Raw genomic sequence first — 19,551 nt, forward strand, 5'->3', positions numbered from 1 at the left:
ATAATGCCCCTCTACTATCGTAGGTGGGGCATAAAAATGGTTTAAATATATTTCTCTTTCAACAAAAGTTTTATTTCTGCAAATTGTTTAAGTAAACAATAACATCAAGAGCACTATATATTTTTTTAGGGAAGGACTACTTTAATATAGAACTTTACATTCTAAATTGGAGTGTATGGATTGGTGGTCTGACATATTCACCACATGTTTAATCCCCACGGTAATTGTTTTTCCTTCTTACATACATGACATACCATACCAGTAATTTTTCCACAAAAATATATTTTTTTATTTACCATAAAATTCACAAAATCATATTTGATCATCATGATCATAAGTAGAAAAAACAATACTTGCAATATAGTGACCTATAGTTGTAAATTTCTGTGTCATTTGGTCTCTTGATGAGAGTTGTCTCATTGGCAATCAGACCTTATCTTCTTTTTATTGATTGTATTTGAATACACATTTTTCGACTTAGAAAAATATAGGATACAAATGAAATGTCAAATGAGTGTACAGGCCTATCAGATGGTGCCTCATTTGCAGAGTCTGATGAGACTAGCATTGATGAAAACTAGAACTAAGTCCTGTGACATGACTAGATTCAGTTGTACCCTTCTGGAGCACCTGAGATCACCTCTAGTTTTTGGTGGGGTTCGAGTTGTTTATTTTTTGGTTTTCTGTGTTGTGTCATATGTGCTGTTGTTTGTTTGTCTTTTTCATTTTTGGCCATGGTGTTGTCAGTTTGTTTTGGATTTGTGGGTTTGGCTGTACCTTTGGTTTCTTTCTTCATCCTTTTTTTGTACTTGACTCATATTTTTGAAAAGTATTTCAAAAGAAAAAGATCAAATTCAGTTCTATTGTTTAAATTCGTTTTGTTCCTTTAATCAACTTAAGATGTAACCAGGTGCTCCGCAGGGCACAGCTTTTTACGACCCCAGTGGTCGAACCCTGAACAGTTAGGGCAAATTTGGTCAAATTCAAGCTTGATACTGTCTGAATTTTGATCGTGATCAAATTTTTGACATAATATAGGTTTCTGCCACAAAATTAATGTGGTTCAAGATCTAACACATCTATTGAAGAACAATACTGTGCAATTGAATATTTCTTATTGAAACTTTTCAAAATTTGAAATTTGAAAAATGTTGAAAAAAAAAAAATCCCTTAAAAAAATGGTAAACTGAGACCCCCCCCCCAATTTATTGAACCCCCCCCCCTTTGGAGCAATATTTCTTAAACTCAATCCCATGCTTTCCTTTGTAATATTGAACCTTGTAGTACGATTTCAGAGAGATCCATACACATAAACACAAGTTATTGTCATGATTGTTTGGAAACTAGAAACATGCTTCTTTTTGGCCGTTTTTTGGCCCTTAATTCCAACATATTTTGGGCAAAACTTAATCCCAGCCTCCCCTTTGTTATATGGTACATTGTGGTACAATTTCAGAGAGATCCATACAATTACACACAAGGTATTGTCTGGAAACTAGAAAAATGCCTGTTTTGGCCCCTTTTTGGCCCTTAATTCCTAAACTTTGGCCCCATAACCCCTTAAATGAATCCAAACCTTCTCTTTGTGATTTTAAACATTGCAGTATACTTTCAGAGCAATTGAAATACTGGTAAACAAGTTATTATCCTGAAACTAGAAAAATGCTTGTTTTGGCCCCTTTTGGGCCCCTAATTCCTAAACAGTTCTGACCATCATCCCAAAAATAAATCCCAACCTTCCTTTTGTGGTATTGGACCTTCTGAAAAAATTTCATTAAGATCTATTCACTTAAACTAAAGTTATTATCCAGAAACCAAAGTGTCTTCTGACGACGACGACGCAGACGACGCTGATGACGCAGATGACGCTGATGACACAGACGACGACATCATACCATTATACGAACCCAAAAAATTTTTGGGGTCGTATAAAAAGGTTATTTTTAGTAAAAAAAAATTGGAAAAGTAACAATTTCATTCGGACAAGTAAGTTTTGGTATGTACTTGTCCTACTGGACAAGTTGAAAAAGAAGTTATTTCAGAGGCCTGTCACCAATGTTGTCAATTTCATTAACACCTGTTAGCATATTTTGATTCATCCAGTTAGCTAGAAAGGTTATGACCCTTAAAATCATCCAATGATTTGTTGAGATCACCGGCATCCACATGTTGATTAAATATTTTTATACAATGGGTTCTGAAAGGGATACATTTCCATAGAATTAGAGAAACAATTAATTCAATCTGTTCATACACTGATACATAGTGCACATATTTTGCTTAAATAAAAGGAGATGTGATGTATCAACCAAGAAGACAGCAAGCCAACAAAACAAATACCAAAAAGATATCAAAACAGATGAGTACACAGTTTTCAAACATTTTTCTTTCACATATGCCAACATCTACATTAGGCAACAAACTTGGAATTGTCAACATACATTGTTAACTGACAACACGTATCACATATGCCAACATATTCATTAGGCAACAAACTTGTAGTTGTCAACTTACATTGTTAACTCAGACAACAAATAAACAACTAAGGCAAATGTTTTATTGTAACTTCTTTGTACCAAGTTTGTTGTGACTCTAACAATCTGTGACATATTTGTAAATATCTCTTTTTTATTAAGAAAAAATATCTACCTTAAGGAAGTCCATCACTTCTTTCTTCTTCCTTTTCTCTTCTTCATCATTATAGCTTTCCATTTTTACCAGATCATAAGGAGTCCGACCCTGAAATACAATCAAATAATCTTTCATCAATCAAACACATATACATCTTCCTTTATTTTATAAACTGTAAAACGATAAATAATAGCTAATTGTTGAATAAATTTTACCTATCTATACTATTAAAAGAGAAGACCTCATTTTGTGTGTCGCGCTTCTCTTCCTTCCACAATAAATTAATCATCATGCCTCTGTGTTCTTTAGGTAACATGCATAGTGCATTTGTCATCCATTCTTATGACTATTCAGATTGAGTAATTTTGGGAGAAAAACGACAAAATAGGTGTCCGGATATTGTTTCTGTTATCAGACTTACTTTTAGTCATGGATAAGACTTCCAGTTTTAAACGTGCACAAGAACAACCAATCGTATGATAGATTACAAAAATGAAAAATAAATAAGCCAATCAGAGCGTTCTCCATATCATGGTTTTTAGGTCGCAAGAACCACAACTATTATACCTCCTTAGAGACAATTATGTTTTATCCACGTGTAAACTACGATTATATTACTATAATATACAGAGACTCTCTGTATTTTGTCTACCTTTTTTTCTGAAATATTTACTATCTAAGGGGTCCTACCAGTTGCATATATATTGAAAAAAGTAAAACATGTGGAAACAAGAATGAGTGTCCATAGTATACAGATGCCATATCAGCACTATCTTTTACTATGTTAAAAGGATTATGTAATGGGGTAAAAGCTCTAATTTGGCGATAAAATTGGAAATATAATATCATAGGGAACATATTTACTAAGTTTATAGTTGTTGGACTTCAACTTCATCAAAAACTACTTTGACAAAAACTTAAACCTGAAGCAGGAGGAACGGACGAACGAACAAACGAATGAACAGACTTGAAAACATAATTCCCATTAATGGGGCATACAAATTTATTGTTAAAAGTGAAAACTTTAACCTGAAGCTGGACAGAAGGACGGACGAACGGACGAACAGACTAAAATTCCCATAAATGGGGCATAAAAAATTATTGTTGAAAGTGAAAGTAGTGATTTGGCCAAAATGAAGATAGTGTAGAGATAAGAGGGAGGCAGGACTTATTCGGGACGTCAGGATCGTGTGTTTTTAGCTAAGGATTACGGGATTGATCTTTACGGGATGTGGGAATATTTTTTTTAATTTTGGGATGTCGGTAATGAATTTTTTTTAAAATACGCACCTCAGGATTTCATGTTTCTAAGCCGGGGATTTTGGGAAGGTAGGTTTGTAGTGTATGATAGGTGGAAGGTATATTTGTAGTGTATGATTGGTGGAAGGTATGTTGGTAGTGTATGACTAGTGGAAGGTATGTTTATAGTGTATGATTGGTGGAAGGTATGTTGGTAGTGTATGATTGGTGAAAGGTATGATGGTAGTGTATGATTGGTGGAATGTTTGTTTGTAATGTATGATTTGTGACAGTTGTGTTTGTAATGTATGATTGGTGGAAGGTGTGTTTGTAATGTATGATTGGTGAAAGGTGTGTTTGTAATGTATGATTGGTGGAAGGTGTGTTTGTAATGTATGATTGGTGGAAGGTGTATTTGTAATGTATGATTGGTGGGAGGTGTGTTTCTTATGTATGATTGGTGGAAGGTGTGTTTGTAATGTATGATTGGTGGGAGGTGTGTTTGTAATGTATGATTGGTGGTAGGTGTATTTGTAATGTATGATTGGTGGGAGGTGTGTTTGTAATGTATGATTGGTGGAAGGTGTGTTTGTAATTTATGATTGGTGGAAGGTGTGTTTGTAATGTATGATTGGTGGAAGGTGTGTTTGTAATGTATGATTGGTGCAAGGTGTATTTGTAATGTATGATTGGTGCAAGGTGTATTTGTAATGTATGATTGGTGGAAGATGTATTTGTAATGTATGATTGGTGGAAGATGTGTTTGTAATGTATGATTGGTGGAAGGTGTGTTTGTAATGTATGATTGGTGGACGATGTATTTGTAATGTATGATTGGTGGACGATGTGTTTGTAATGTATGATTGGTGGAAGATGTGTTTGTAATGTATGATTGGTGGAATGTGTGTTGGTTGTGTATGATTGGTGGAAGATGTGTTTGTAATGTATGATTGGTGGAAGTTGTGTTTGTAATGTATGATTGGTGGAAGGTGTATTTGTAATGTATGATTGGTGGAAGGTATGTTGGTAGTGTATGATTGGTGGAAGATGCGTTTGTAATGTATGATTGGTGGAAGGTGTGTTGGTTGTGTATGATTGGTGGAAGATGTGTTTGTAATGTATGATTGGTGGAAGGTGTATTTGTAATGTATGATTGGTGGAAGATGTGTTTGTAATGTATGGTTGATGGAAGGTGTGTTTGTAATGTATGATTGGTGGAAAGTTGTGTTTGTAATGTATGATTGATGGGAGATGTGTTTGTAATGTATGACTGGTGGAAGATGTGTTTGTAATGTATGATTGGTAGAAGGTGTATTTGTAATGTATGATTGGTGGAAGGTGTATTTGTAATGTATGGTTGGTGGAAGGTGTATTTGTAATGTATGGTTGATGGAAGGTGTGTTTGTAATGTATGATTGGTGGAAGGTGTATTTGTTATGTATGATTGGTGGGAGGTGTGTTTGTAATGTTTGATTGGTGGGAGGTGTGTTTGTAATGTATGATTGGTGGGAGGTGTGTTGGTTGTGTATGATTGGTGGAAGATGTGTTTGTAATGTATGATTGGTGGAAGGTGTGTTTGTAATGTATGATTGGTGGAAGATGTGTTTGTAATGTATGGTTGATGGAAGGTGTGTTTGTAATGTATGATTGGTGGAAGGTGTATTTGTAATGTATGATTGGTGGAAGATGTGTTTGTAATGTATGATTGGTGGAAGGTGTATTTGTAATGTATGATTGGTGGAAGATGTGTTTGTAATGTATGGTTGATGGAAGGTGTGTTTGTAATGTATGATTGGTGGAAAGTTGTGTTTGTAATGTATGATTGATGGGAGATGTGTTTGTAATGTATGATTGGTGGAAGGTGTGTTTGTAATGTATGATTGGTGGAAGGTATGTTTGTAATGTATGATTGGTGGAAGATGTGTTTGTAATGTATGATTGGTGGAAGATGTGTTTGTAATGTATGATTGGTGGGAGGTGTGTTTGTAATGTATGATTGGTGGAAGGTGTATTTGTAGTGTATGATTGGTGGAAGGTGTGTTTGTAGTGTATGATTGGTGGAAGGTGTGTTTGTAATGTATGATTGGTGGGAGGTGTGTTTGTAATGTATGATTGGTGGAAGTTGTGTTTGTAATGTATGATTGGTGGAAGGTGTGTTTGTAATGTATAATTGGTGGAAGGTGTGTTTGTAATGTATGATTGGTGGAAGGTGTGTTTGCAATGTATGATTGGTGGAAGTTGTGTTTGTTATGTATTGGTGGGAGTTGTGTTTGTAATGTATGATTGATGGAAGGTATGTTGGTAGTGTATGATTGGTGGGAGGTGTGTTTGTAATGTATGATTGGTAAGAAGTGTGTTTGTAATGTATGATTGGTGGGAGGTGTATGTGTAATGTATGATTGGTGGGAGGTGTGTTTGTAATGTATGATTGGTGGAAGGTGTGTTTGTAATTTATGATTGGTGAAAGGTGTGTTTGTAATGTATGATTGGTGGAAGATGTGTTTGTAATGTATGATTGGTGCAAGGTGTATTTGTAATGTATGATTGGTAGGAGGTGTGTTTGTAATGTATGATTATTGGAAGGTGTATTTGTAATGTATGATTGGTGGAAGGTATGTTGGTAGTGTATGATTGGTGGGAGGTATGTTTGTAATGTATGATTGGTGGAGGATGTGTTTGTAATGTATGATTGGTGGGAGGTGTGTTTGTAGTGTATGATTGGTGGGAGGTGTATTTGTAATGTATGATTGATGGAAGGTGTGTTTGTAATGTATGATTGGTGTGAAATGTGTACGTAATGTATGATTGGTGGAAGGTTGGTAGTGTATGATTGGTGGGAGGTGTGTTTGTAATGTATGATTGGTGGGAGGTGTATTTGTAATGTATGATTGGTGTGGTGTGTTTGTAATGTATGATTGGTGGAAGACGTTTTTGTAATGTATGATTGGTGGAATGTGTGTTGGTTGTGTATGATTGGTGGAAGATGTGTTTGTAGTGTACAGTACTTGCAACCTTAGGCGTTACTATTTCAGCGATCAGTCAGCGGTCATCGATCAGTCACCGATCAGTCAAGTTCGCGTCAAACTCACGTCAGCAATCTGTCAGACTTATAGTAAAAGTAATTGACTGATCGGACTGATAGTACCGATCGACCTTGATGACGGATTGAACTTTAATACGTCACATGATAAACTAATACAAATTACGGAATCTTAGTTTCGTTTAATCTAATTAAAATGGCGACTCTTGAAAATCGAACGTTAAATTATACATTTTGTTTATTAATTATTTAGCAAAGTTTTATGAATTGAAATGAAAAGAAATGTATAGATAAAACCTAAATTAAAATATCATCATTAAAGAATGGTCTTTTTCGTTTTATTTAGGTTATATATTTTCAAAACCGGCAAGTTCTAAAACGGTGTCTACATCGCGGTTTTTATTTTATTATTTTCCAAACATTCTCGGGAAAAACAAAATGAAAGAATCAGTTATTGAAAAATGTAGTCTATTGTTTTTCAATATTTTAAATTTTTGTATCCTTATCATCATAAAATTCTTAAAAAAAACTTATCATAATCACGGACTTTCTATATTCTCGTCACAATCGAAGCATTTAAAATAACAAATTACAAAAATAACTGCTGTATTTTTTAACAAGAAATAGAAATAATTTTAAACAATGCAAACAACATTACATTATATTTTTCTGATAGTCTTTTTTTAATAAAAAAGATTTTTCTGATAGTCTTTTTTTAATAAAAAAGATAACTACTCCTAAACAATAAAAAGTACATCATTACATCTCAATTCTAATTAGCAGACTTGTCTCAAGATGGTAAAATAAATGATTTCAAATAAAATAGTATCATCTTTAATAAAAAGAAGAATAATTTTGGTTATTCTAAACAATGCGAATAAAATTTTAGTATGATTTCTCTGACATTCCTTCAATTTTATGAACAAAAAAACTATTTCAAACTATAAAAATTACAAAATCCAATGGCGGTCAATAATTTTCAGTAAAATGAAGAAATATTTGCATTTTAGGCAATGCGTACAAAAATTTTATATCTTTTTCCTTAAAGTAAGCATGTTTTATGAAGAACAGCCAATCTTGATGTACAAAAAGTACTGAAACCATATGACGGTTAATAATTTGTATTAAAATAAATCAAAAACTGCATTCTTATTCCACAAAAATAAAAGTTTAAGTATTTTAATTCTCATTATATCTCAATCAATTCTAATTAGAAGACTTGTCTCAAAATGGTAAAAATAACTGATTTCAAATAAAATAGTATCATTTTTGATAAAAAGAAGAATAATTTTGATTATTTTAAACAATGCGAACAAAATTTTAGTATGATTTTTCTGATATTATTTTAATTTTATGAAAAAAAAACTATTCTAAGCTATAAAAAGTACAAAATTCCAATGGCGGTCAATAATTTTCAGTAAAATGAAAAAATATTTGCATTTTAGGCAACGCGTAGAAAATTTTAATATCTTTTTCCTTAAAGTAAGCATTTTTTATGAAGAACAGCCAATCATGATGTACAAAAAGTACTGAAATCATGTGACGTTATTATTTGTATCAAAATAAATCAATAACTACATTCTTATTCCACAAAAATAAAAGTTTAAGTATTTTAATTCTCATTATATCTGAATTCTGATTAGAAAACTTGGATGGTAAAAATAACTGATTTTAAATGAAATAGTATCATTTTTGATAAAAAGAAGAATAATTTTGATTATTTTAAACAATGCGAACAAAATTTTAGTATGATTTTTCTGATATTATTTTAATTTATGAAAAAAAAAACTATTCTTAAATATAAAAAGTACAAAAATCCAATGACGGTCAAGAATTTTCAGTAAAATGAAGAAATATTTGTATTTTAGGCAACGAGTACAAAAATTTTATATCTTTTTCCTGAAAGTTAGATTATTCTATGAAGAACAGCCAATCATGATGTACAAAAAGTACTGAAATCATAATCAATAACTGCATTCTTATTCCACAAAAATAAAAGTTTAAGTATTTTAATTCTCACTATATCTCTATTCTGATTAGAAGACTTGTCTCTAGATGGTAAAAATAACTGATTACAAATAAAATAGTATCATTTTTAATAAAAAGAAGAATAATTTTGGTTATTTTTAACAATGCGAATAAAATGTCAGTATGATTTCTCTGACATTCTTTTAATATTATGAAAAAAAAATATTCTAAACTATAAAAAGTACAAAAAACCAATGGCGGTCAATAATATTCAGTAAAATGAAGAAATATTTGCATTTTAGGCAACACGTACAAAAATTTAATATCTTTTTCCTACTTTGATTATTTGTTCATGTTGATTGGTGATTTAAAGTGTGGTCTGTGGGTTGGTCTAATTAATGTTTGTAAATCAAGTGACTACACCATGTTAAATACTTTGATTATTTGTCCATGTTGATTGGTGATTTAAAGTGTGGTCTGTCGTTTGGTCTGATTAATGTTTGTAAATCAAGTGACTGTACCATGTTAAATACTTTGATTATTCGTCCGTGTTGATTGGTGATTTAAAGTGTGGTCTGTCGGTTGGTCTGATTAATGTTTGTAAATCAAGTGACTACACCATGTTAAATACTTTGATAATTTGCCTGTGTTGATTGGTGATTTAAAGTGTGGTCTGTCGGTTGGTCTGATTAATGTTTGTAAATCTAGTGACTACACCATGTTAAATACTTTGATTATTTGTCCGTGTTGATTGGTGATTTAAAGTGTGTTTTGTGGGTTGGTCTGATTAATGTTTGTAAATCAAGTGACTACACCATGTTAAATACTTTGATTATTTGCCTGTGTTGATTGGTGATTTAAAGTGTGGTCTGTGGGTTGGTTTGATTAATGTTTGTAAATCAAGTGACTGTACCATGTTAAATACTATGATTATTTGTCCGTGTTGATTGATGATTTAAAGTGTGGTCTGTGGCTTGGTCTGATTAATGTTTGTAAATCTAGTGACTACACCATGTTAAATACTTTGATTATTTGTCCGTGTTGATTGGTGATTTAAAGTGTGGTCTGTCGTTTGGTCTTATTAATGTTTGTAAATCAAGTGACTGTACCATGTTAAATACTTTGATTATTCGTCCGTGTTGATTGGTGATTTAAAGTGTGGTCTGTCGGTTGGTCTGATTAATGTTTGTAAATCAAGTGACTACACCATGTTAAATACTTTGATTATTCGTCCGTGTTGATAGGTGATTTAAAGTGTGGTCTGTGGGTTGGTATGATTAATGTTTGTAAATCTAGTGACTACACCATGTTAAATACTTTAATTATTTGTCTGTGTTTATTGGTGATTTAAAGTGTGGTCTGTTGGTTGGTATGATTAATGTTTGTAAATCAAGTGACTACACCATGTTAAATACTTTGATTATTTGTCTGTTTTGATTGGTGATTTAAAGTGTGGTCTGTTGGTTGGTATGATTAATGTTTGTAAATCAAGTGACTGTACCATGTTAAATACTTTGATTATTTGTCTGTGTTGATTGGTTATTTAAAGTGTGGTCTGTTGGTTGGTATGATTAATGTTTGTAAATCAAGTGACTGTACCATGTTAAATACTTTGATTATTTGTCTGTGTTGATTGGTGATTTAAAGTGTGGTCTGTGGGTTGGTATGATTAATGTTTGTAAATCAAGTGACTACACCATGTTAAATACTTTGATTATTTGTCTGTGTTGATTGGTGATTTAAAGTGTGGTCTGTGGGTTGGTATGATTAATGTTTGTAAATCAAGTGACTACACCATGTTAAATACTTTAATTATTTGTCTGTGTTGATTGGTGATTTAAAGTGTGGTCTGTAGGTTGGTCTGATTAATGTTTGTAATTCTAGTGACTACACCATGTTAATTACTTTGATTATTTGTCTGTGTTGATTGGTGATTTAAAGTGTGGTCTGTGGGTTGGTATGATTAATGTTTGTAAATCAAGTGACTACATCATGTTAACTACTTTGATAATTTGGCCGTGTTGATTGGTGATTTAAAGTGTGGTCTGTAGGTTGGTCTGATTAATGTTTGTAATTCTAGTGACTACACCATGTTAATTACTTTGATTATTTGTCTGTGTTGATTGGTGATTTAAAGTGTGGTCTGTGGGTTGGTCTGATTAATGTTTGTAAATCAAGTGACTACACCATGTAAATTACTTTGATTATTTGGCCGTGTTGATTGGTGATTTAAAGTGTGGTCTGTGGGTTGGTCTGATTAATGTTTGTAATTCTAGTGACTACACCATGTAAATTACTTTGATTATTTGTCTGTGTTGATTGGTGATTTAAAGTGTGGTCTGTGGGTTGGTCTGATTAATGTTTGTAATTCTAGTGACTACATCATGTTAACTACTTTGATTATTTGTCTGTGTTGATTGGTGATTTAAAGTGTGGTCTGTGGGTTGGTCTGATTAATGTTTGTAATTCTAGTGACTACACCATGTTAATTACTTTGATTATTTGTCCATGTGTTTAGATTTGATTGGTGATTTAAAGTGTGGTCTGTGGGTTGGTCTGATTAATGTTTGTAAATCAAGTGACTGTACCATGTTAAATACTTTGATTATTTGTCTGTGTTGATTGGTGATTTAAAGTGTGGTCTGTGGGTTGGTCTGATTAATGTTTGTAAATCAAGTGACTACACCATGTTAAATACTTTGATTATTTGTCTGTGTTGATTGGTGATTTAAAGTGTGGTCTGTGGGTTGGTCTGATTAATGTTTGTAAATCAAGTGACTACACCATGTTGAATACTTTGATTATTTGTCCGTGTGTTAAGATTTGATTGGTGATTTAAAGTGTGGTCTGTGGGTTGGTTTGATAAATGTTTGTAAATCAAGTGACTACACCATGTTGAATACTTTGATTATGTGTCTGTGTGTTAAGATTTGATTGGTGATTTAAAGTGTGGTCTGTGGGTTGGTCTGATTAATGTTTGTAAATCAAGTGACTACATCATGTTAATTACTTTGATTATTTGTCTGTGTTGATTGGTGATTTAAAGTGTGGTCTGTGGGTTGGTCTGATTAATGTTTGTAAATCAAGCGACTACATCATGTTAATTACTTTGACTATTTGTCTGTGTTGATTGGTGATTTAAAGTGTGGTCTGTTGGTTGGTATGAATAATGTTTGTAAATCAAGTGACTGTACCATGTTAAATACTTTTAATATTTGTCTGTGTTGATTGGTGATTTAAAGTGTGGTCTGTGGGTTGGTCTGATTAATGTTTGTAAATCAAGTGACTACAACATGTTAAATACATTGTTCACATAATATCAAGTGAATTTTTGTTCTATATATCAATTTAAAATGTATACATTTTTTGTTAAGAAAGATAGCGAATAAAAATGAAAACTGAATATTACCCATTTTGATTTCACCCAAGGACTGCATCCTTGATCTGTTAACCATTTTGTTACAGCAATATGTCCATCCACAGCAGCATAATGTAAAGCTGTTTCTCCATCCTATAATAATATAAAATATCAACATGTTAACGGTGTGTGATAATAAATCAAGAGAGGTGTCAATCAATTTATCTAAATGTAAGAAATATAACATTGGCTAAGATAATAAACAATTATACTTGTGTACAAACTGATAAATGGTAGATTAAGATATATAAACTAAATATATATTTTCTGATTCAGTTCTACAAAACAGGTAAAAATAATAGCAAACCCTATTTAATATAAGTCTAACAAGTATTTGTTGTCCATTTAACATGTCTGATTAACAACATGATTTTATGTTGATTCTGTCATGTCTGTAGAATAATCAAAGTTAAAAAAAAAAAAAAATTCAAGAAACATTAAATCGAGTTATATTTTCTGTTTCAGTACGAAGAGACAAGAAAAATAAGACCCCACTTTATATAATTCTCTCAAATATTAGGTCTCCATTAAACCCGTCTGATTAACCATGATTCAGTAGAATGATCAAAGTGAAAAAAAAAAACTTTTTTTCAAGAAACATAAAAACGAGTAATATTGTCTGATTCAGTACGAAGAGACAAGAAAAATGAGACCCCACTTTATATAATTCTCTTAAATATTTGTTGTCCATTAAATCTGCCTGATTAACAATGATTCAGTAGAATGATCAAAGTGAGAAAAAAAAACTTTTTTTCAAGAAACATAAAAACGAGTTATATTTTCTGATTCAGTACGAAGAGACAAGAAAAATGAGACCCCACTTTATATATTTTTGTCAAGTATTTGTTATTTTTAAAAGAGGTTTTACATTAGATCTGTAGAATTAACATTATCTGACTAAAGATGTTAACACAACTTGTTCTCATCAACTTCTCATTAAAATCAGATGTTATAAAAATAACTTTTTGTCAGGAAACAAAATAAAACCTTAACTATCTGATTTTGTTCTGTGTTACGAATAAAATGAGACCCCACTTTATATAATTCTAACAAATATTTGTTGTCCATTAAACCTGTCTGATTAACAACATGATTTTGTGTAGATTCTGTATAAAGTGATGTTTTGTCAGAGTAAGGTAATTATATCTATCATTACCGAGTCTGTTGCCTCTAACTGACTGCCCTGACTGAAGAGGTACGTCACTACCTCCAGGTGTCCTTCCCAAGCCGCCCACATTAATGGTGTCCTTCCCCACTGTAATATCAACATATAACAGACATCAAAACTTGTGTCATAAACTGGACAATGTTGTGTAATAAATATAAACAAAATATATATCACATGAATCAGTGGTCAAAACTGAATAAAATGACCAGTCACACTTGTATTTATATTCTACATAAACAACAAATAAACAACATGTTTTTTTGTGAGATGTCAGAACTTCCATCAGAACTGTCAGGTTATAAAAAAAAACTTTTTTCAAGAAACATAAACAATATTTATATCAATGGACTCAGCTTAATTAACAATTAAAATAAGACCCCACTTTATATAATTCTGTCAAATATTAGGTCTCCATTAAACCCGTCTGATTAACAATGATTACGTAGAATGATCAAAGTTTAAAAAAAAAAAAATTCAAGAAACATAAAAACGAGTTATATTTTCTGATTCAGTACGAAGAGACAAGAAAAATAAGACCCCACTTTATATAATTCTGTCAAGTATTTGTTATTTTTAAAAGATGTTTTACATTAGATCTGTAGAATTAACATTATCTGACTAAAGATGTTCTCATCAACTTCTCATTAAATTCAAATGTTAACAGAATAATTTTTCGTCAGGAAACAAAATAAAACCTTTACTATTTGATGCAGTTCTGTGTTACGAATAAAATGAGACCCCACTTTATATAATTCTGTCAAGTTTTTGATGTTTTTTTTTTTAAATCTGTCTGATTTTAAAACAATGATGATCAAAGTTAAAAAAAAATTAATTTCCATAAAAATAAAAACAAATTATATTTTCTGATTCAGATTAATGAGACAGGAAAAATGAGACCCCACTTTATATAATTCTAACAAATATTTGTTGTCCATTAAACCTGTCTGATTAACAGTATTTTGTGTTGATTCAGAGTAATGATTAAAGTATAAAAAGTATTCAGTTGTGTTACATGTAAAATGTTTGTGTGATGTATAACAGTTGCTTCATATCATATGTGCTGTTGCTTATTATGGTAATATAGCAATGGTGTATGCTGTGTTTGTATTTTTTGTTTGCCTTGCCTGTAAATGTGATATGTCACTTGTTTGTGAGCAGTGTAAGAGTGTCATTGCTATGTCACTTGTTGGTGTTGAGTATGTGTACGTCATTGCTATGTCACATGTCGGTGTTGAGTATACGAGTGTCATTGCTATGTCACATGTCGGTGTTGAGTATACGAGTGTCATTGCTATGTCACATGTCGGTGTTGAGTATACGAGTGTCATTGCTATGTCACATGTCGGTGTTGAGTATACGAGTGTCATTGCTAGGTCACATGTTGGTGTTGAGTATAAGAGTGTCATTACTATGTCACATTTTGGTGTTAAGTATAAGAGTGTCATGGCTAGGTCATATGTTTGTGTTGAGTATATGAGTGTTATGGCTAGGTCATATGCTTGTGTTGAGTATATGAGTGTCATGGCTAGGTCATATGTTTGTGTTGAGTATATGAGTGTTATGGCTAGGTCATATGTTTGTGTTGAGTATATGAGTGTCATGGCTAGGTCATATGTTTGTGTTGAGTATATGAGTGTTATGGCTAGGTCATATGTTTGTGTTGAGTATATGAGTGTCATGGCTAGGTCATATGTTTGTGTTGAGTATATGCGTCTTATGGTTAGATCATATGTTTGTGTTGAGTAAAAGTCTTTCATTGCTAGGTCACTTAATGGTGTTGTGTATAAGATTGTTCTGCCTAAGTCACATGTTGGTGCTGACTATACTAGTGTCATTGCTATGTCACATGTTGGTGTTGAGTATAATAGTGCCATTGTAATGTCACATGTTGGTGTTGAGTATAAGAGTGTCATTGCTATGTCACATGTTGGTGCTGACTATACTAGTGTCATTGCTATGTCACATTCTTGTGTTGAGTATAAGAGTGACAGTGATATGTCACATGGCTTGTGTTGAGTATAATAATGTATTGCCATTTCTCATTCAGTTGTTCACTTAAGATGTCACATGATGGTTTTAAGATGTCACATGATGGAGATTTAATATCATTGTTATGTGTTGGTGTTGAAAATAAGAAAAGCATTGCTGTATCACATGTTGGTGTAAAGTAAATGTGTCATGACTAGGTCACATGATGGTATTGTGTATAAGAGTGTCATGGTTAGGTCACATGTTGGTGTTGAGTTTTATATAAGAGTGTAACTGCTATGTTAGATGTTGGTGTTGACGAATAGAGTGTTATGGCTATGTCACATGTTGGTGTTGAGTATACAAGTGTCATTGCTATGTAACATGCTTGTGTTGAGTATACGAGTGTTATTCCTATGTCACATGTTGGTATTGAACATATGAGTAACAGTGATATGTCACATGTTAATGTTGAGTAAAAGAGTGTTATGGCTATGTCACATGTTGGTGTTGAGATAAGAGTGTCAGTGATATGTCACATGTTGGTGTTGAGTATAAGAGTGTCATTGCTATGTCACATTTTGGTGTTGAGTAAAAAGAGTGTCAGTTATATTTGTCACATGTTGGTGTTGAGTACAAGAGTGTCATGGCTAGGTCACATGATGGTGTTGAGTAAAGAGTGTCAAAGATTTGTCATATTATTGTGTTGAGATTAAGTGTGATTGTTATGTCACATAATGGACCTGATATGGACTGTCACTGCTATGATAGAAACAATTGTTTTGAAGTGGTTACTTTAAAATCATTTTAGCTACACACTTGTTTAAAGCATAGTGTTACGTCTAAACTGGGTTTTTTAACGATGATCCAGGAAACAATACTGTTTCGAAGAAATATATTCATAAAAAAGAAAATTCTCTGATTTTAGTCTTTTTCCTTCGAATAGAATTTATTGGATATAAATCCTGTGTTCCCAGAAGTCTAAATTGATGATTTCATGATCTATATTGCAATTTTACAATATCTTTTTAATTGAAAATTGATATGTCATGTATTTTGAATTACAATAGACAACACTCAGCAAACTGATTTTTATTTTGTTAAATAAAAGGAATATTTTGACCGAAGAAGGGGAACATGTAAGACCATTAGAAACAATATCTGTCCAGCCGTTACACTGACAAGGCACACAGACAGGGGATCTCTCATTGGTAAAATGTCATGTTCAGTACAGGAATGGTAAATGCATGTTGTATAATAAGGGGTAACAGGTCATATTCAGTACAGGGGTGGTAAATGAACGTTGTATAATCAGATGTCACATGTCATTATCAGTACAAGAGTGGTAAATGCATGTTGTTTGATCAGGTGTCAAGTCATGTTCAGTACAGGAGTGGCATATGAATGCTGCACATGTCATGTTCAGTACAGTGGTGGTAAATGAATGTTGTATGATCAGGTGTCACATGTCATGTTCAGTACAGGAGTAGTATATGCATGTTTTAGGATCAGGTGCCACATGTAATGTTCAGTACAGAAATGATAAATGAATGTTGTATGATGAGTTGTCATGTGTCATGTGTCATGTTCAGTACTGGAGTGATAAATGAATGTTGTATGATGTGGTGTCACATGTAATGTTCAGTATAGAAATGATAAATAGTTGTTGTATGATCAGGTGTCACATGTCATGTTCAGTACAGGAGTGGTTAATGAATGTGTATGATGTTGTGCCACATGTAATGTTCAGTATAGAAAAGATAAATAATTGTTGTATGATCAGGTGTCACATGTCATGTTCAGTACAGGAGTAGCAGATGAATGTTGTATGATCTGGTGTCACATGTCATATTTAGTACAGGAGTGGTAAATGAATGTTGTATGATCAGGTGTCACATGTCGTGTTCAGTACAGGTGTTGTATGATCAGGTGTCACATGTCATGTTCAGTACAGGAGTGGTAAATGAATGTTGTATGATCAGGTGTCACATGTCATGTTCAATACAGGAGTGGTAAATGAATGTTGTATGATCAGGTGTCACATGTCATGTTCAGTACAGGAGTAGTAGATGAATGTTGTAAGATCAGGTGTCACATGTCATTTTCAGTACAGTAGTGGTAAATGAATGTTTTATGATCAGGTGTCACATGTCATGTTCAATACAGGAGTGGTTAACGAATACTGTATGATCAGGTGTCACATGTCATGTTCTACACAGGAATGGTGAATGCATATTGCTTGATCAGGTGTCAACTGTCATGTTCAGTACAGGAGTAGTAGATGAATGTTGTATGATCAGGTGTCACATGTCATGTTCTGTACAGGAATGGTGAATGCATATTGCTTGATCAGGTGTCACATTTCATGTTTAGTACAGGAGTAGTAGATGAATGTTGTATGATCAGGTGTCACATGTCATGTCATGTTCAGTACAGTAGTGGTAAATGAACGTTTTATGATCAGGTGTCACATGTCATGTTCAATACAGGAGTGGTAAACGAATGCTGTATGGTCAGGTGTCACATGTCATGTTCTGTACAGGAATGGTGAATGCATATTGCTTGATCAGGTGGCACATGTCATGTTCAGTACAGGAGTAGTAGATGAATGTTGTATGATCAGGTGTCACATATCATGTTCAGTACTGGAGTAGTAGATGAATGTTGTATGATCAGGTGGCACATGTCATGTTCAGTACAGGAGTAGTAGATGAATGATGTATGATCAGGTGTCACATGTCATGTTCAGTACAGGATTAGTAGATGAATGTTGTATGTTTAGGTGTCACATGTCATGTTCTGTACAGGAATGGTGAATGCATATTGCTTGATCAGGTGTCACATGTCATGTTCAGTACAGGAGTAGTAGATGAATGTTGTATGATAAGGTGTCACATGTCATGATCAGTACAGGAGTAGTAGATGAATGTTGTATGATCAGGTGTCACATGTCATGTTCAGTACAGGAGTAGTAGATGAATGTTGTATGATTAGGTGTGACATGTCATGTTTAGTACAGGAGTAGTAGATGAATGTTGTATGATCAGGTGGCACATGTTATGTTCAGTACAGGAGTAGTAGATGAATGTTGTATGATCAGTTGTCACATGTCATGTTCAGTACAGGAGTAGTAGATGAATGTTGTATGATCAGGTGGCACATGTCATGTTCAGTACAGGAGTAGTAGATGAATGTTGTATGATCCGGTGTCACATGTCATGTTCAGTACAGGAGTAGTAGATGAATGTTGTATGATCAGGTGTTACATGTCATGTTTAGTGCAGGAATGGTAAATGAATGTTGTATGATCAGGTGTCACATGTCATGTTCAGTACGTATACATGAGTGGTAAATGAATGTTGTATGATCAGGTGTCACATGTCATGTTCAGTACAGGAGTGGTAAATGAATGTTGTATGATCAGGTGTCACATGTCATGTTCAGTACATGAGTAGTAGATGAATGTTGTATGATCAGGTGTCACATGTCATGTTCAGTACATGAGTAGTAAATGAATGTTGTATGATCAGGTGTCACATGTCATGTTCAGTACAGGAGTGGTAAATGAATGTTGTATGATCAGGTGTCACATGTCATGTTCAGTACATGAGTAGTAGATGAATGTTGTATGATCAGGTGTCACATGTCATGTTCAGTACAGGAGTGGTAAATTAATGTTTTATGATCAGGTGTCACATGTCATGTTCAGTACAGGAGTGGTAAATTAATGTTTTATGATCAGGTGTCACATGTCATGTTCAGTACAGGAATGATAAATGCATATTGTTTGCTCAGGTTAATTTACTGCGTAGTTCCAATAGTTTTTCAGTAAGACGCTACCAAAATCCATAAATCTATAGCTAGCGAAGACTCGTGGAATCCGAGATTTTATTAATTTTATACTGAAAAGCCGATCAGATTCATTTCCAGCTAGATATACAGTTCCCAGGCAGAAAACAGGGAAAGTGTATGTGAAGTATAATGAAATTAATTACAGTTTTCCAGCTTTAATCTAATTATGAAGTTATGGGACAGCAACCCAATGAAATAAAAGTGTTATTACATATTTCATGTTTGTTCTTGTTGTTTTGTGTAATGTTGTAGAGATTGTTGTTTGTC

The sequence above is a fragment of the Mytilus galloprovincialis genome, chromosome 7 (genome assembly GCF_965363235.1).
Source record: "Mytilus galloprovincialis chromosome 7, xbMytGall1.hap1.1, whole genome shotgun sequence".
NCBI lineage: Eukaryota > Metazoa > Mollusca > Bivalvia > Mytilida > Mytilidae > Mytilus > Mytilus galloprovincialis.